General features: G+C 36.1%; 1 pseudogene; it reads right to left on the bottom strand.

Moving 5' to 3' along the window:
- Positions 1–8,686: 8,686 nt before the first annotated feature.
- LOC139183486 (cytochrome c oxidase subunit NDUFA4 pseudogene) lies at positions 8,687–17,784 on the bottom strand (annotated as a pseudogene).
- Between the last annotated feature and the right edge of the window lie 2,826 nt (positions 17,785–20,610).

Genomic DNA, 20,610 nt, shown 5'->3' with positions numbered 1-20,610 from the left:
CTTTCTGGCTTACTTCACTCTGTATAATAGGCTCCACTTTCATCCACCTCATTAGAACTGATTCAAATTTATTCTTTTCAATGGCCGAGTAATACTCCATTGTGTATATGTACCACTGCTTTCTTATCCATTCATCTGCTGATGGACATCTAGGTTGCTTCCATGTCCTGGCTATTATAAACAGTGCTGCGATGAACATTGGTGTACATGTGTCTCTTTCCCTTCTGGTTTCCTCAGTGTGTATGCCCAGCAGTGGGATTGCTGGATCATAAGGCAGTTCTATTTCTAGTTTTTAAAGGAATCTCCACACTGTTATCCATAGTGGCTGTACTAGTTTGCATTCCCACCAACAGTGTAAGAGGGTTCCCTTTTCTCCACACCCTCTCCAGCATTTATTATTTGTAGACTTTTGGATCGCAGCCATTCTGACTAGTGTGAAATGGTACCTCATAGTGGTTTTGATTTGCATTTCTCTGATAATGAGTGATGTTGAGCATCTTTTCATGTGTTTGTTAGCCATCTGTATGTCTTCCTTGGAGAAATGTCTATTTAGTTCTTTGGCCCATTTTTTGATTGGGTCATTTATTTTTCTGGAGTTGAGCTGTAGGAGTTGCTTGTATATTTTTGAGATTAGTTGTTTGTCAGTTGCTTCATTTGCTATTATTTTCTCCCATTCTGAAGGCTGTCTTTTCACCTTGATAATAGTTTCCTTTGTTGTGCAGAAGCTTTTAAGTTTAATTAGGTCCCATTTGTTTATATTTGCTTTTATTTCCAATATTCTGGGAGGTGGGTCATAGAGGATCCTGCTGTGATGTATGTCGGAGAGTGTTTTGCTTATGTTCTCCTCTAGGAGTTTTATAGTTTCTGGTCTTACATTTAGATCTTTAATCCATTTTGAGTTTATTTTTGTGTATGGTGTTAGAAAGTGCTCTAGTTTCATTCTTTTACAAGTGGTTGACCAGTTTTCCCAGCACCACTCGTTAAAGAGATTGTCTTTAATCCATTGTATATTCTTGCCTCCTTTGTCAAAGATAAGGTGTCCATATGTGCATGGATTTATCTCTGGGCTTTCTATTTTGTTCCATTGATCAATATTTCTGTCTTTGTGCCAGTACCATACTGTCTTGATGACTGTGGCTTTGTAGTAGAGCCTGAAGTCAGGCAGGTTGATTCCTCCAGTTCCATTCTTCTTTCTCAAGATAGCTTTGGCTATTCGAGGTTTTTTGTATTTCCATACAAATTGTGAAATTATTTGTTCTAGCTCTGTGAAGCTACCATTGGTAGCTTGATAGGGATTGCATTGAATCCATAAATTGCTTTGGGTAGTATACTCATTTTTACTATATAGATTCTTCCAATCCATGAACACGGTATATTTCTCCACCTATTGATTTCTTTTATATTTCTTCTATATTTCTCCTCTTTGATTTCTTTCACAAGTGTTTTATAGTTTTCTATATATAGGTCTTTAGTTTCTTTAGGTAGATATATTCCTAACTATTTTATTCTTTCCGTTGCAATGGTGAATGGAATTGTTTCCTTAATTTCTATTTCTGTTTTCTAATTATTAGTGTATAGGAATGCAAGGGATTTCTGTGTGTTGATTTTATATCCTGCAACTTTACTATAATCATTGATTAGTTCTAGTAATTTTCTGGTGGAGTCTTTAGGGTTTTCTATGTAGAGGATCATGTCATCTGCAAATAGTGAGAATTTTACTTCTTCTTTTCCAATTTGGATTCCTTTTATTTCTTCTTCTGCTCTGACTGCTGTGGCAAAAACTTCCAGCACTATGTTGAATAGTAATGGTGAAAGTGGGCACCCTTGTCTTGTTCCTGACTTTAGAGGAAATGCTTTCAAATTTTCACCATTAAGGATAATGTTTGCTGTGGGTGTGTCATATATAGCTTTTATTATGTTGAGGTATGTTCCTTCTATTCCTGCTTTCTGGAGAGTTTTATCATAAATGGATTTTGAATTTTGTCAAAGGCTTTCTCTGCATCTATTGAGATAATCATATGGTTTTTATTTTTCAATTTGTTAATGTGGTGTATTACATTGATTGATTTGCGGATATTGAAGAATCCTTGCATCCCTGGGATAAAGCCCACTTGGTTATAGTGTATGATCTTTTTAATGTGTTGTTGGATTCTGATTGCTAGAATTTTGTTAAGGATTTTTGCATCTATGTTCATCAGTGATATTGGCCTGTAGTTTTCTTTTTTTGTGGCATCTTTGTCAGGTTTTGGTATTAGAGTGATGGTGGCCTCATAGAATGAGTTTGGAAGTTTACCTTCCTCTGAAATTTTCTGGAAGAGTTTGAGTAGGATAGGTGTTAGCTCTTCTCTAAATTTTTGGTAGAATTCAGCTGTGAAGCCATCTGGACCTGGGCTTTTGTTTGCTGGAAGATTTTTGATTACAGTTTCCATTTCCGTGCTTGTGATGGGTCTGTTAAGAGTTTCTATTTCTTCCTGGTCCAGTTTTGGAAAGTTGTACTTTTCTAAGAATTTGTCCATTTCTTCCACGTTGTCCATTTTATTGGCATATAATTGTTGATAGTAGTCTCTTATGATCCTTTGTATTTCTGTGTTGTCTGTTGTGATCTCTCCATTTTCATTTCTAATTTTATTGATTTGATTTTTTTCCCTTTGTTTCTTGATGAGTCTGGCTAATGGTTTGTCAATTTTATTTATCCTTTCAAAGAACTAGCTTTTGGCTTTGTTGGTTTTTGCTATGGTCTCTTTTGTTTCTTTTGCATTTATTTCTGCCTTAATTTTTAAGATTTCTTTCCTTCTACTAACCCTGGGGTTCTTCATTTTTTCCTTTTCTAGTTGCTTTAGGTGTAGAGTTAGGTTATTTATTTGACTTTTTTCTTGTTTCTTGAGGTATGCCTGTATTGCTATGAACTTTCCCCTTAGGACTGCTTTTACAGTGTCCCACAGGTTTTGGGTTGTTGTGTTTTCATTTTCATTCATTTCTATGCAAATTTTGATTTCTTTTTTGATTTCTTCTGTGATTTGTTGGTTATTCAGCAGCGTGTTGTTCATCCTCCATATGTTGGAATTTTTAATAGTTTTTCTTCTGTAATTGAGATCTAATCTTACTGCATTGTGGTCAGAAAAAATGCTTGGAATGATTTCAAGTTTTTTGAATTTACCAAGGCTAGATTTATGGCCCAGGATGTGATCTATCCTGGAGAAGGTCCCATGTGTGCTTGAGAAAAAGGTGAAATTCATTGTTTTGGGATGAAATGTCCTATAGATATCAATTAGGTCTAACTGGTCTATTGTATCGTTTAAAGTTTGTGTTTCCTTGTTAATTTTCTGTTTAGTTGATCTATCCATAGGTGTGAGTGGGATATTAAAGTCTCCCACTATTATTGTGTTATTGTTAATTTTTCCTTTCATACTTGTTAGCATTTGTCTTACATATTGCGGTGCTCCCATGTTGGGTGCATATATATTTATAATTGTTATATCTTCTTCTTGGATTGATCCTTTGATCATTATGTAGTGACCGTCTTTGTCTCTTTTCACAGCCTTTGTTTTAAAGTCTATTTTATCTGATATGAGTATTGCTACTCCTGCTTTCTTTTGGTCCCTATTTGCATGGAAAATCTTTTTCCAGCCCTTCACTTTCAGTCTGTATGTGTCCCCTGTTTTGAGGTGGGTCTCTTGTAGACAACATATGCAGGGGTCTTGTTTTTGTATCCATTCAGCCAGTCTTTGTCTTTTGGTTGGGGCATTCAACCCATTTACGTTTAAGATAATTACTGATAGGTATGATCCCGTTGCCATTTACTTAATTGTTTTGGGTTTGAATTTATACACCGTTTTTGTGTTTCCTGTCTAGAGAATATCCTTTAGTATTTGTTGGAGAGCTGGTTTGGTGGTGCAGAATTCTCTCAGCTTTTGCTTGTCTGAGAAGCTTTTGATTTCTCCTTCATATTTGAATGAGATCCTTGCTGGGTACAATAATCTGGGCTGTAGGTTATTTTCTTTCATCATTTTAAGTATGTCTTGCCATTCCCTCCTGGCTTGAAGAGTTTCTATCGAAAGATCAGCTGTTATCCTTATGGGAATTCCCTTGTGTGTTATTTGTTGTTTTTCCCTTGCTGCTTTTAATATTTGTTCTTTGTTAATTTGATTAATATGTGTCTTGGGGTGTTTTCCCTTGGGTTTATCCTGTTTGGGACTCTCTGGGTTTCTTGGGCTTGAGTGATTATTTCCTTCCCCATTTTAGGGAAGTTTTCAACTATTATCTCCTCAAGTATTTTCTCATGGTCTTTCTTTTTGTCTTCTTCTTCTGGAACCCTTATGATTCAAATGTTGTAGCATTTAATATTGTCCTGGAGGTCTCTGAGATTGTCATTTCTTTTAATTCATTTTTCTTTTTTCCTCTCTGATTCATTTATTTCTACCATTCTATCTTCTAATTCATTAATCCTATCTTCTGCCTCTGTTATTCTACTATTTGTTGCCTCCAGAGTGTTTTTAATTTCATTTATTGAATTATTCATTATATATTGACTCTTTTTTATTTCTTCTAGGTCCTTGTTAAACCTTTTTTGCATCTTCTCTATCCTTGTCTCCAGGCTATTTATCTGTGATTCCATTTTGATTTCAAGATTTTGGATCAATTTCACTATCATTATTCGAAATTCTTTATCAGGTAGATTCTCTATCTCTTCCTCTTTTGTTTGGTTTGGTGGGCATTTATCCTGTTCCTTTATCTGCTGGGTATTCCTCTGTCTCTTCATCTTGTTTAAATTGCTGAGTTTGGGGTGTCCTTTCTGTATTCTGGCAGTTGGTGGCGTTCTCTTTATTGTGGCATTTCCTCGCTGTGTGTGGGTTTGTACCGGTGGCCTGTCAAGGTTTCTTGGTTAGGGAAGCTTGTGTCGGTGTTCTGGTGAGTGGAGCTGTATTTCTTCTCTCTGGAGTGCAATGAAGTGACCAGTAATGACTTATGAGATGTCTATGTTTTGGGGTGACTTTCAGCAGCCTGTATCTTGGAGCTCAGGGCTGTGTCCTTTGTTGCTGGAGAATTTGCTTGGTATATCTTGCCCTGGAACTTGTTTGCCCTTGTGTGGTGCTTCGTTTCAGTGTAGGTATGGAGGCATTTGATGAGCTCCTGTCAATTAATGTTCCCTGGAGTCAGGGTTTGGACTTAAGCCTCCTGCTTCCAGTTATTGGTCTTATTTTTACAGTTGTTTCAAAACTTCTCCTTCTATACAGCACCACTGATAAAACATCTATGTTAAAGATGAAACGTTTCTCCACCATGAGGGTCACCCAGAGAGGTTCATAGTGTTACATGGAGAAGAGAAGAGGGAGGAGGGAGTAGAGGTGACCCGAATGAGATGAGGTGGAATCAATAGAGGAGAGAGTGGGCTAGCCAGTAATCACTTCCTTATGTGCACTCCACAACTGGACCGCTCAGAGATGTTCATGGAGTTATACAGAGAAGAGAAGCAGGAGGAAATTGACAGAGGTGGCCAGGAGGATAAAAGGGGGGAATGAAAAGGAAGGAGACAGATCCAGCCAGTAATCAGTTCCCTAAGTGTTCTCCACCGTCTGGAACACACAGAAATTCACAGAGTTGGATAGAGTAGAGAAGGGTTAGGGAGGAGACACAGGTGACCTGGTGGAGAAAAAGCAGAGCCCAGAGGGAGAGAGAGCAGTCAAGCCAGTAATCTCGCTCCCTAGTGAAAAATGGGTCCTGAAGATTGGGTTCTTAAAGGTACAAAATTGGTAACAAATACATAAAAGCAAAAATTAAAAATCTAGAGTAGAGTTTGGAATTTCAAAAACCCAATGTTAAAGAAAAGAAGAAGGAAAAGAAAGAGAGAAAAAACAAACAAAAATAAACAAAGTCGCAAAAATTATAAAGAAAATATAGGTACAAAATTGATAACAAATACCAAAAAGCAAAAGTTAAAAATCTAGAGTACAGTTTGGAATTTCAAAAATACAGTGTTAAAAAAAAAGGAGAGAAAAAAAAAAAAGACAGGAAAAAAAAAACCAAAACCAAAAACAAACAAATTCACAAAAATTATAAAGAAAGTATAGGTACAAAATTGATAACAAATACCAAAAAGCATAAATTAAAAATCTAGAGTAGAGTTTGGAATTTCAGATATACAATGTTATATAAAAGAAGAGAAAGAGAGAGAGAAAAAAAAAAGTCACAAAAATTATAGAAAAAAAATATAGGTACAAAATTGATAACAAATAATAAAAAGCTAAAATTAAAAATCTAGAGTAGAGTTTGGAATTTCAAAAATACAATGTTAAAGAAAAGAAGAAAAAAGTCAAAAAATTATAAAATAAATATATATGAAGTTTGCTTTGAAAAAAATAGGGTCTTTTTTTTTTTTTTTTGCTAATAGTAGGTTATAAAAGTGAAAATTAAAGGAACAATAGAGGCGTTAAAATTCTTTAAAAAATTTAAAAAAAAAGAAAGAATGATCGTAAAAATAGTAAAAATGTATCTAGGACTTTCAGTAGTTTTGTTGTGGGTATTGTGGGTTCAGTTCATTTTCGGCTAGTTCCTTGATCTGACTTATATTTCTCAAGATCTATAGGCCCCTTTCTATGTAGTTGGTACTAAACACAGGGTTTTAATCTATTGCCTGTAGCTTCCAGGTGGGTCCTTCTGTTATAGCTTCTTCTGTTTGCTGGTCTCTTCAGTATCTGGTTTGCGCCCTGACACAAAGGGGACGGTGGAGGACACTTTTTTTTTTTTTTTTTAGGCTCACTTGTTCAGTCACACTGTGGGGAGGGAGGGACGCTGCAAACAAATAACACTGGCGTGTGCTCGCACTATCTCAGCCACACTGGGTCTGCCCCCGTTCACGGCGCGTGTAGCCTCCCTGCCCACACTGCTCAGGCTCTAGGTTGCTCTGCTGGGAACCATCCGTGTCCGGCCCTGGGCTGCTTGCACCTCCCAGGTCCAAGCCACTCAGGTTCAGGCACTCGGGTAGTCCTCAGAGGCACAGACTTGTTTGGGCCTGCGTTTTGTGCCCTTCCCAGGTCCAAGCAGCTCAGGTGATAAGGTGTTTGGCGAGCGCAGTTGCTGTGACTTATTGCCTCCCTGCCACTCAGTTATCTAGGTGTACAACTGGCGCACCTTTTCAGGTGGATGTTGACCGTCCAGACCCCCAAGAAGTTTTAGTTAGCAAAGAAGCCTGCTTACAGTTTTATAGATAATGTCTCTCTGGGGCTGTGAATGCCCCCTTCTGGGTATGGCTGCCTGTCACCGGAGGGGGATGGTCTGTAGTCAGCTATCTCTGTTCAGTCCTTTGTTCCGTGCACAGGCCTGGCGGTATCTTAGGTTAGGGCTGGCTTTTCGCGTGGTAGATATCCCACAGTCTGGTTTGCTAGCCCAAATTATTTCACTCAGAAAGCGCTCGGGGTATTCAGGCCAGGTCCTTACTCTAAGTGATGCAGCCTGTGCCGCGCCTCCCTGCCCAGCCCCCGCTTGCTAGTAGGTGTGCAGGCGTCTGCGCTGCTTCTCCGCTGGGGGAGTTACCATAGGGCTCGTAATCTGAGGGTTTTAATTGTTTATTTATTTTTCCTCCCTGCTACGTTGCCCTCTGTGCTTCCAAGGCTCAGCACAGATTCGGCAGTGAGAAGGTTTCCTGGTGTTTGGAAACTTCTCTCTTTTTTAAGACTCCCTTCCTGGGATGGAACTCCGTCCCTCCCTCTTTTGTCTCTTTTTTTTGTCTTTTATATTTTTTCCTACCTCCTTTTGAAGACTTGGTTTGCTTTTCTGGGTGCCTGATGTCCTCTGCCGGCATTCAGAAGTTGTTTTGTGGAATTTACTCAGTGTTTAAATGTTCTTTTGATGAATTTGTGGGGGAGAAAGTGTTCTCCCTGTCCTACTCCTCCACCATCTTCGAAAAGCTTAGTCTTAACCACTGTATAATACTGCACTTAATCTCTCCTGTGTTTTGTGGAGTATCTTATATTTCAATGACTTGGATGATTTCTGTATCTACTTTCTATCTTGATCTTTTCTAACATCCTTTTGCTATTCTATATTTTCCCTTCAGACTCTTGCAGTTTATCTTTGGGGCTTCCCTGGCAGCTCAGCTTATCTTTAGTCAGCTTTAATTAATAAAAACAATTTCAAACTTTATAATTTTTTCTTGAATTTTCTTCTTTCCTAACATAATTCTCTAGCACTGGACATTTCCACTACAAAAATAGAATCAAGATATTTAAATTTTTTTCATTATACCTTAATGCCCCATTAAAATTAAAAAAATTTTCTTTTTCCTCCATTTTTGTGAGATTTCTAGGTCTTGGCATTATCTCTACCATTGCATACTTTGATCACTGATTACCTGCTTCTATCATAAGTCACTCTCCTGACTTTCACTGAAACAGCTTGTGCTGTGACATTTAGAGATATCTTTCATCTGCTACTTTGAACACAGCACATAGTATCTCTTGATTTCCAATTGTTTTCAAGACTTTCTGCTGTATTTTCTTAATTTTCTTATTTTAACATGTATTTATTTTTTCATGTTTCAGACTATTTATTCATCAGTGTAAACCCAACACAATACACCAACATAATTTCATACATTTAGGGGGAAAATATCTCCTGGTTAAGTGGGAAATTGTGTGGATTGTTTCTGGAAGAGCTTCATTCTAAGCAGCTTTACAGTGACACGTTACATTTAGAAGTTTGGACCTTCTTTCTTCAGTTTCTATAATCTGTATTCAGAGAGTAGAACTTGTACTGATCATTAGGACCGAGCTTGTTCTAGGGTTCTGGGTTATTCTTTCTGTCCCAACTGATATTGGGACTCAACGATGCCAGGAGCATGACATACAATGCAGCTCCAGTACCTCCCACTCCAATGAATATGAAGAGGGGGATCAAGCTAGGATGCTTCTTGGCATGACTGATGATCTGGCAGAGCAGGGCTGTGACAGAAGCCTTGAGTCCAAACTGAGAGGAAAAACTAAGCAGAAAGGCCTGGGATTAAGCAGTCACCCTATTTTAATATTTAGACTTCAGGTGTGGAGTTGGATTTATCACAGCCCTCAGTTCATAGTGTGTTATCATCAATAGTTCATACTTCTTTCAATTTTGTTTGCTATTTTTTCTTTTCTCTCATTTCCTCCCTACTGCAGAAATTCATTTTAATTGTATATTAAATGTTTTTGTATATCCATCCTTAAATAAATGTATGTAATGTTATTTTGTGTATCTATGTGTTTTTAATTTACATAAATGTATTATACTGTAGTTTTAATTGTCTTACAACATTAAAACTTGATACTATCAGATTTAAAAAATTTTTGCTCATCGAAAGGATATGAGTTACTTCATTGTTCTTTTAATTTGCATTACTCTTTAATACTAGCAACATTTGGCATCTTTATATACTTGTTAGTTCTCTGGAGTTCCCATTCTATGAATTGGCTATGTATAACCTTTGTCTATTTTTAAATTAAATACTCGAGTTTTTCATCGTATTTTTGAGAATTGGTTATATAATCAATGTAACTTTCTTTTGTCAGCTTTGGATATAGCACTTATTTCATATTTGATTTACAGAAAAATTGAGCGAGCAATAGGGTACATTGCCATATACCCGTCTCTTGCATACAGTTTTCCCTATTATTGACACCTTGCATTACTGTAGTATATTTGTTACAATTAATTAATCAATACTGATAACTGTTATTAACTAAAATCCATGACCTTATTATATAGTTCTATGTTTTTTGACAAATGCATATGTCATCTAATACCATTACTGTATCAAACAGAATAGTTTCACTGACCTTAAAGTCCCCAGTACTCCACATTTTCTTCCCTCTGCCCTAGTGGTTTAACCTCTAGCAACCACTAATCTGGGCTTCCTAGGATTTAATGGGTAAAGAATCTGCCTGAAATGCAGGAGATGCGAAGGACATGGGTTAGATCCCTAGGTTGGGAAGATATCCTGGAGAAGGACACAACAACTCATTAGATTGTTCTTGCCTGGAGAACCCCATGGACAGAGAAGCCTGGTGGGCTACATCCCACAGGGTCACAAAGAACTGGACACAACTGAAGTGACTGAGCATGCACACAACCACTGATCCTTTTGCTACTCCCATAGTTTTACCTTTTCTAGAATGTCATACAGTTGGGATTACACAATATGTAGTTTTTTTCACTTGAGTGTACATTTAATGTTCCTTTATGTCTTTTTATGGCTAAATAGCTCATTTCTTTTTAGTACTGAGTAACATTCCATTGTATGAATAAACAGATTATTCATTTACTACTGAAGGCCTTCTTAGTTGTTTCCAGGTTTTGCAGGTTATGAATAAAGCTGCTATAAACATATGCATGCAAGTTTTTGTATGTACATACGTTTTTGATTCAATTGTGAAAACACAAGTGTGACTGCTGGATGAAATGGTAAGACTATGTCTAGCTTTCTAAGACATTCCAAATCATCTTTCAAACTGGCTATACAATTCTTCATTCCCATCAGCAATGAATGAGATTACCTGCTGCTCTACATCTTCATCAACATTTGGTATTGGCAGATTTTTAGGTTGTAACCATTCTAACAGGTGGGTAAAGTTATCTTATTGCTGTTTTAAGTTGCAATACCCTAATGACATACAATGCTGATTATTTGTTTATATGCTTATTTGCCATCTATATATCTTCTTTGGTAAGGTATCTGTTCAGAATTTTGATTATTTTCTTGGTGTATTTTTTTGTTTTTCTTGTTGTTAGGTTATACAGGTACATAAGAGTTTTGCAAATATTTTCTTCAAACCTGTGTCTTATCTTTTCATTCATTTAAGAGCATCTTTCACAGAGCAGACATTTTAATTGTATAAAGTCCATCTTATTGGTTTTTCCTTTCATGAATTATGAGATATCCTTTGATATTCTAAAGTCACTGCCAAAATCAAGGTCATCTAGATATTCACCTATTTATCGTCTAGAAAGTTAATAGGTTTGCCTTTTATATTAAGTCTATGATCCATTTGAATTAATTTTTGTGAAATGTAAAGTCTGTGTGCAGCTTCTTTTGCATATGGATATGTAATCATTTTAGCACCATTTGTTGTAAAGATGATTCTATCTTCACAAAATGTTTTTGCTCCTTTGTCAAGGATCATTTGTGTATGCTTATGTGGGCCAATTTATAGGCTCTAAATTCTGTTCCATTGATGTGTCTATTCTTTAATCAATACCACTTACTGTACCTTTATGGTAAATCTTGAAGTTGATGAGCATCAATCCTCTGACTTTATTCTTCTTCATTATTATGTTATCTATTCTTGGTCTTTTGCTTTTCCATATAAACCTTAGAATCACTGTTGACATTCACAAAATAATGTGCTGATGTTCTGATTTGGGACGGCATTAAATTTATAGGTCAAATTGGGAAGAATTGACATCTTAATAATATCAAGTCATCCAATGCATGAACACGGATCTCTATTTTTGATTTAAAAATTTTTCTCTTATGAAATTTTTGTGATTTTCTTCACATATTCTGTACATACTTTCTTATATTTATGCCTAAGATATCTATTTCACTTTTTGTCTTAATGTAAATAGTGTTGTATATTTAATGTCAAATTTCAGTTGTTCATTGATGTTATCTAGGAAATTGCCTTATATTCTCTAACCTTGCTTTAATTGTTTCAGTTCAGTTCAGTTCAGTCGCTCAGATGTGTCCGGCTCTTTGTGACCCCATGAATCGCAGCACGCCAGGCCTCCCTGTCCATCACCAATTCCCAGAGTTCACCCAAACTTGCTCCAATAGGTATTTTTTTGTTGTTGCTACTGCTAATTCTTTGGGGTTTTTCTATGTAGACAATCATATTAACTGTGTAAAAAAGACAGTTTTATTAACATTTTTCAACTTTCTATACATTTTACTTTTCTTGTTTCCTTGCATTATCTAGGACTTCCAATACCATATTTAATAGGAGTAGAGAAGGGGCTTTGTTTCTGATTATAGGAAGAAAGCACCTGGGTTTTCAGTATGAAATGCGATATTAGCTGTAGGTCTTTGGTAGATGCTTCCTGTCATGTTCACAAAGTTACCCTTTATTCCTGGTGTGCTAAGAGTTTTGGTTTTTTTTAATCATTGATTTTGGATATTAACAATTTTTCTTCATCAATGACAAAATCATGTGCTTTTCTTCTATAACCTGTTGATGTGATGAATTATAACAATTTTCAAATGTTTAACTAGCCTTGCCTATTGGGAATAAATTCCACTTGGTCATGGTGTATTATTCTTTTTACAGTGTTGGATTAAATCTGCCAATACTTCATTCTGAAGTTTTTCATTTATGCTCATGAGAGATTTTGGTCTTGAGTTTTCCTTTCTTATAATGTCTCTATCTGGTATTATGGTAATGCTGGTCTCATTGAATGAGTAGTAAGTTCTCCCTCTGCTTCCACCTTCTGGAAGAGATTGTAGGGAATTTGTATAATTTCTTCCTTAAATCTTTGGTGGAATTCAATAAAGAAATCATTGGGATGGTGCTTTCTTCTTTGGAAATTAATTATTGATTCAATTTCTTTGAAGATATAGGTCTATTCAGATATTTTTCTCCTATATGAGTATTATCGACTTGTCTTTCAAGGAATTGGTCCATTTAATTCAAGCTATCAAATTTGTGATAAAGTTATTCATTGTTGTTGTTCAGTAACTCATTCATGTCCTATTCTTTGCAACTCCATGGACTGCAGCACACCAGGCTTCCCTGTCCTTCACCATCTCCCAGAGCTTGCTCAAACTTATGTCCATTGAGTCAGTGGACATAATCCACCTATAATCCAATCCCATCCTCTGTCATCCCCTTCTCTTTTTGCCTTCAATCTTTCCAAGCATCAGGGTCTTTACAATGCACATGAGCAAATGATGCAAATGAGCCAGCTCTTTGCATCAGGCGGCCAAAGTATTGGAGCTTCAGAGTTATTCATAATACTTTATTTATCCTTTTAATGTCAATGGATCAATAGTGATGATCTCTGCTCCATTTCTGGTATTAATAAACTGTGTATTTTCTCTTTCATCTTAGCCTTTCTAGAAGTTTGTCAATTTTACCATTTTTTTTCCAAAAAAGCTTTCATTTTTATTTTATATTATTTTTTAATTCTCAATCTTTTGGGTGATATCACCTTTAACATTTTTTTTTCTTTTTTAACTTTACAATATCATATTGGTTTTGCCATATATCAACATGAATCTGCCACAGGTATACAACTGTTCCCCATCCTGAACCCTCCTCTGTCCTCCCTCCCCATACCGTCCCTCTGGGTCGTCCCAGTGCACCAGCCCCAAGCATCCAATGAGGTACCATTTCACACTAGTCAGAATGGCTGCGATCCAAAAGTCTACAAGCAATAAATGCTGCAGAGGGTGTGGAGAAAAGGGAACCCTTTTACAGTATTGGTAGGAATGCAAACTAGTACAGCCACTATGGATAACAGTGTGCATATTCCTTAAAAAACTGGAAATAGAACTGCCTTATGACCCAGCAATCCCACTGCTGGGCATACACACTGAGGAAACCAGAAGGGAAAGAGACACGTGTACCCCAATGTTCATCGCAGCACTGTTTATAATAGCCAGGACATGGAAGCAACCTAGATGTCCATCAGCAGATGAATGGATAAGAAAGCTGAGGTACATATACACAATAGAGTATTACTCAGCCATTAAAAAGAATACATTTGAATCAGTTCTAATGAGGTGGATGAAACTGGAGCTTTCATTTTTATTAATTAAAACCTTTTCTGTTTTCAATTTCATTGATTGCTGCTATAATTTATATTATTTTTCTTTGTTTTGTTTTAAGCTTATATCACCCTTTCTTTCTCTAGTTTCCTAATAGGAAAGCTTAGATTATTGATGTTAGATTTCTCATCTTTAGAAATATGTGTATTCAACACAGTCAGCCAAAGAATGGCATATTTACAACATTTGACTAATTTGGATGAACTCAGTAGAATAATTGCTTTCTATAAGATTATGTAGCATTTGATTCTAAAATTAAGTACAGACATCTATTTTCACCTTAAGATATTCCACCTACTACACTGGATGATCCTGAGATTTCAAATTATTTGAGTCATATTTATACCATATTCTGAAATCTGAATTTTCTATTGCTTTAGCTTAAATGTGTTAATGGTACTTTTGTGATGTTGTGTATGATGTGGAATTCACTGCCTTTTCTTCTTTTTTCTATTTTTGTTTCATGAACTATAATCCACCAGCATAGTAGAATTCTATTACAAATAGTTGATCTGTAGTCCCTGAATATTCTTACCTTTGTACAATGGAATGTGGAAATAATTTGAAATTGAAATTATTATTTCTAATCTACAATTTAGTATATGAAGCTAAGTAGCCTGTTTTTAAATCAAATACTATAATTACAATTATATATTTCAAAATAATAAAAATTATTTTCAACTAGTGGCATGTGTACGTAATTTTAACTTAGTACATAACATAAATAGGCAAACTATTTAGCACAAATAGAAACAGTAGAGGACAGGGAAGCCTGGCATGCTGTGCTCCATGGAATTGCAAAGAGTCAGACATGACTTAACTACTGAACAACAATATTTAGTGAAAAGAGAAATGTTTTTTTCCATCTACTGTCAGTGATATGCATCTTTCAACTAAGATTCTTTCTAGATGGTGACTTAACAATTGATTGAAATGTACTATTTTATAAAGTTAATGAAAAGTTATTAGTTATATATTTTTCTTATTAGGCAAAACTTTTTGAGGAATTAATTCTTCATTCTATTTAAGCGCTGAGAGATACATTTACTTATGAATAGAGTCTAAAGAGATAATTTCCTTGCAATACCATTCAGAGATCAGAGTCAATTGACCATTTTGCCAGCGTTGATCTAAAGGGCAAGTTAAGAGGACAGAATGAACCAAAACCTTACCTTTCTTTTTTTTTCCCTTTCAGTGTGTGTGTGCGCAGTCTGTTGATTATGAAGTTAGCATAAGAGTAAGGTGCAAAACAGGACACATTGAAGAGGCTGATGCAAGAAGACACTAAAATTATTCTCTGCATCTTAAGAGCATCATCTTGAAAGGGCTTAAGGGCAGTGTTGATGTTGTTCCTGAGAAGAAGCAGTAGCTGTTCTTTTGAATTCACACTGTTGCTTTCTGGAAGATTTTATGAGCATGTATAAGGGTACTACAAAAGTACCCTCTGTAGGGGAAATTGCTTCTAGCAAGAGGCAAGGGTAGCAGATGTATAAAGCATCTTAAATCTGTTTACTCACAGGGTCACTGGAAGATCAAAACTGATTATCCCATTAGGAAGTCTAAGTTCATCCAGGAAATACCCAAACACTTTCTTGAATAATTGATTTTGTTAAATACATGACTACATTCTGTTCAATTTACATATATACCAGTAACAAATTTTGTTAGTGGTCATTGGAAATAACATTATTTATTTACCTGTTGCACAGTATCTGGAAGGGTGGGTAGACAGAATTTATTGGCAAAAATAAAAATAAAACTGTGCTGCCGCTGCTGCTGCTAAGTCGCTTCAGTCGTGTCCGACTCTATGTGATCCCATAGACGGCAGCCCACCAGGCTGTGCTAGAAATCAATTAGAAACACATAAGAATTTTCAGTGGTTGATACAAAATGAATTTTTGCTCTTTTGGTGGTAATATTACAGTCACCTTGGATGGATGCTTGATTCTCTGGAGTTTCTTTATCATCTGGCCTCCTACAGTCTCTTATTCCTAGTACCTTTTCTGAAGTTCTCTGATCCCTGGAGTCTTCGCTGCTTCTGAAGATTGTCCTTCCTGCTGGATTTGTCTTAGGATGGCAATAGTGAATCTCTTTGGACAATAATCATCACAATCTCCTATAATAGTTGATTCTGTAGAATGGGACATCTATAAGACAAGTTTTTATTTACCAGTGTTTACTTCCTTTCATAGGAAACTATCAATATAAGTTTGTACTAGAAGATCCCACTTTCATCACACATAAGGAGAGAAGAAATAAAAGGGGTGAGATACAAAAATTTCTATTCTGTTACAATTTTTAAAGAAGACCTTAGAAAGAAGATTGTCATCATAATTTGTAGCATTTTACAATATTCATATATAAGGCATTTGTCAAGGTATGGGTTTTGTGGAACAATAAAAATTTATTACCATCCTTTTTTGACCCAATAATGTATGGAACTCAAAATGTTCCTAGGAACCAGATATCATATAGAAGTAAAGACAATGACTAAAGCAAGTGGGAATCGAAGAGACCAAGCATTTTTCAAAACTGTGTTATGTAGATAACATATTTCAGAAATAAAATATTTTATAATGGTAGATCCTATAGATAAAGCTCTCAGGGACAAGATCCTTTTTTGAGATTTTAGTTACTAAATACTCTCTATGCATAGCACTTTTCTGTGATATAAAAGAAAATGCCAGCCCCTCCTCTCCCATTTTTTTTTGTGAGTAATATAGATACATATACTCTCAAATACATGAATTTAAGAAAGATGAAATGTGTCTTTAGGTTTGTTAACAAGCACTGTGGTTAGCTACTTTTTTATTGTAACAGTGCACATATACTGGAGAAATGTTGAAAAATGGAGTGGAGGGAGGGGGTCAGAGGTAAATAAGAAAGACTTTATAGTCAATGAAAAAAATAAATTTTAGCATCTCTTTTTAAACATTGAAAACTTTGCTCATAAAACAATGAAAGTGAATATGAGGCATATTATTATGATACATTAAACATTAAGAGATAAAAATGGATAAAGCAAGGAAAGCTCTCCTTAGCTAAATGGTTAATTCATTTAACTGCTGAAGATGCAGTTTGTTAATGAGTAGCTGAGATGAGACATAACTGCATAAATCCCAATCTTATTGGTATGTACAGCTGATGGTCTCATTAAGAAATGGTCCCACAGGGTCACAGAGGTGAATGTATGAGATCGAAGCAGATAACTCCATTAGTTCACTATGCTTTTCACAGATTATGCATGTCAAAACAGTGTGAACAAAATGATCCTTTGCTTAATGAATGCTTATGGGAAGGAGAGGAGAGTTAGGATAGCTTACATTAGAAAACCTAGGACTCTTTAGGAAAAACTTCAGAACTATAATGGGAATCATACTAAAGAATGTTTCAAAAATAGTTTTTTTTTTTTTTGGTTAAGCAGTTAAAAATGGCAAGAGGCATTTAGTAAGTTGTAACAACTCTTATAAGAGTCTCTTTTGTACTGTTAGACTAGTAAGCATCTTGCTCACCCAGGATTACAATTAGCTTTACCTTACCACTTAGGACTAAACAATAACAGCAACTACTTAAGATAATAACTGGTGAAAAAAAATCCATTGGAGAGAACATAATGTAGATAAGTAAGCTTAAAGTTGGCTATGAGTTGGTAGTTATGATAAAGTAGGTTCTACCTAGGGAAAGAGCTTGCCCTAATTCTGATAGAGCAAAGACAAGCTAATTATTGACTGAAACCCATCGTTTCCACTCCTTCCTCCCTCCTCCCTGAATACACAGGCTGCCCACTCTTCCCAGCCTCCTTTGTAGTTAAGTGGGACCATGTGATGGACATCTAGTGGTGAAATGTAGGTGGACATGATGTCTGTCATGTCCGGAAGTGGCCCATTTAAATCTCTCACGTTTTTTTCCTATTCTCTCTCTTTCTCCTTCTGGCTAGATGCACACTTACAGGAAAGAAGAGTCCGGAATTTATACTGATCTCTGAACTGCTGCATGGTATAGGACATGCCACTGTTATACACTGAGTTTTCTAGGAGCTAAGAATAAAGTATACTGTATTAGGCCATTGAAAATTTTTTTCATGTAGTTCATATATTTACCCTACTATAACTAGAATCTTCTTTAGTGATTATCTTTTATTTATATACCTGTTGAAGAAGTATTTATTGTATGATCCCTATGTGTCACGGACATGGCTAGCAACTAGGAATATGAGCTAGAAGGTGGCAAATACAGGTGGAATACCAACATTAGAGTTTAGGCATTTCTGCTGTGTTCATGGATCAAGGATTTTGCTCTGAGGTGGTTTGCTTGGGCCAAATTCTTCATCTCCTTTGTATTCAAAGAGAACTGAGCACTTCTTTCCTGTCTAGACTTACTGTTTGTACTATTGATATTGGCCAAAATTTAAGTTAATCTAATCTAATTTAATCTAATCAGAGAACATTGGTTTACACAATAAGAACATTTATTTGCTTTCAGCTTGTTAGTTGGTAAGTCATGTCTGACTGTTTGTGACCCCCATGGACTATAGCCTGCCAGGATCCTCTGTCCATGGGTTTCTCTAGGCAAGAATACTGGAGTGGGTTGCCATTTTCTTCTCCAGGGGTTTTAAGCTTAGGTATACACTAACTAAAGGTTTTTCCTTTTGTAAAATTCACATTATAGAGAACTCTTCTTCTTTGTCTACAAGGCTGTCTTTTCTGACACAACATTATTCAGTTCAGTTCAGTCACTCAGTTGTGTCTGACTCTTTGCAACCCCATGAACTATAACATGCCAGGCCTCCCTGTCCATCACCAACTTCTGGAATCTCTTCAAACTCATGTCCATTGAGTTGGTGATGCCATCCAACCATCTCATCCTCTGTCATCCCCTTCTCCTCCCACCTTCAATCTTTCCCAGCATCAGGGTCTTTTCAAATGAGTCAGTTCTTTGCATCAGGTATTGGCATTTCAGCTTCAACATCAGTCCTTCCAATGAACACTCAGGACTGATCTCCTTTAGGATGGATTGGTTGGATCCCCTTGCAGTCCAAGGAACTCTCAGGAGTCTTCTCCAGCACCACAGTTCCAAAGCATCAATTCTTTGGTGATCAGCTTTCTTTATAGTCCAACTCTCATATCCACACATGATCACTGGAAAAACCATAGCATTGACTAGATGGACCTTTGTTGGCAAACATTATTAACCAGACATAAATGAAACTTTTTATCACTAACCCAGAATCACAATGTTATAAATAGGTTACATCCTTATTCACTATCACTTAGCTTCATTTCTTCCCTTGTTATAACTTTTTTGTGCAAAGACTACCACACAACAATGTAGACTTACAATATTTCTGGTGAAATAGTGACAGAATAAAATTACAGGTGATCTCAGCTATAAAAGCTTCTTTCTTTTTATGGAAGCAAAATCTGTGATAGACAGAGAATAGAAAGCAGAGGGTGCATTTTGTGGGCAGAAGTTTAGCTATTTCCCATCCGTGATATGAATTTTGCATTCAATTGATGGAATGTTCAGATCCAGACTCCTGATGCTAGATTGATGATAAATGTGCATGGCATTTTACTTCAGAAACAGGTGATAATTTAGGAAGTGAAAAACTTACAATAAAAGAAGCTGAAAAACATTTTAAGGGCTAATTCTTCTTGTCATCAAGCAAATGACTTGCTGTCCTGACCATAGTAAATGAAGTCTCCAATAGAATAAATCAATTGCAATTAAATGAGTTTGATTCCTTTAGTCCAGTGATCCAGAAATTTGGGAGAGAGTTAGGGAGCTTTTGAAAATTTGATAAAGGTTAAACATCTCCACCCCAGATAAATACAGAAACACTCTACACTTTATGTATAATTCAGAGGATTCTTGATCTGCCACTGCCAACGGCTCCAAGGTAATAAAGAATCCCTGCTTTTGTACAAATAGGCTTGAAGAATCTGCCTTTCAAACAAGCACAAGACCTCCCTAAGACCCAAACTGAGTCAGTATTTGAAATATCTAATGGTGTATGAAGCAGTAGAACATTCTGCAGCATGAGCCACTTATTTGGTGCTTTTCAAACCTTCATGTACATGAAATCCATTTAGAGATGACTACAAATAAGGCCAGATTTCTGGGCTGCAATTCTAGATATATTCATTAAGTCATTCTGAAGTGGAACCAGAAATCTGCATTTTAAATAATCTTAGTGATTCTGATGTAGATTGCACATGGGCCACAAATTGAGAAATCCTTTCTAACCTTTACTTGGAAGCCCTTCAAACCCATAGCCACCAAGGCAACCACCTCTTTGCCTTCAAGCTTGGAGCTCCTATGTGTCCTGCTTTCCGCAAAGAGCTTGCTTAGGCTCAGCATCATTTCCCCTTCTTCACTCCCCCCAGTGAACAAGATACAATATTCTAATTAGCAAAAGGTCTTTGCAGAGCTAACATGTTTGGCCAAACTAACACAGTCTACCATTGTCAATAACTGCAGAGGATATCATTCTTAATCACCCTGACAAGTTTCTTAATATAATAACTATCAATTACTGTTTGAAAGTAACAGATGACATCAATTAATGGATGGTTTGATAAAAATCTCTGGAGGAAAATGGAAAGACGAATCTAGCCTTTTTAGACATTACTGTTTCTTCCCTCCACATGTGTTTCTTTGAGGAAAAAATTGAAGAAAGGAAGAAAAATCAGTATTTAAACTTGATTGTGGTGAGAAAATGTCCATGGCTAAAACAACAGTTTTCATTTTACCTTCAAATACAGATTAGGATTTCTATTTTCTAACAAAAGTTTCTTTCTGATAATTAAATCTAAATTAGT

Source organism: Bos indicus, chromosome 6 (genome assembly GCF_029378745.1).
Source record: "Bos indicus isolate NIAB-ARS_2022 breed Sahiwal x Tharparkar chromosome 6, NIAB-ARS_B.indTharparkar_mat_pri_1.0, whole genome shotgun sequence".
NCBI lineage: Eukaryota > Metazoa > Chordata > Mammalia > Artiodactyla > Bovidae > Bos > Bos indicus.
Note: the sequence above shows the minus strand (reverse complement) of the source record. Positions and strands in the feature narration are given on the sequence as shown.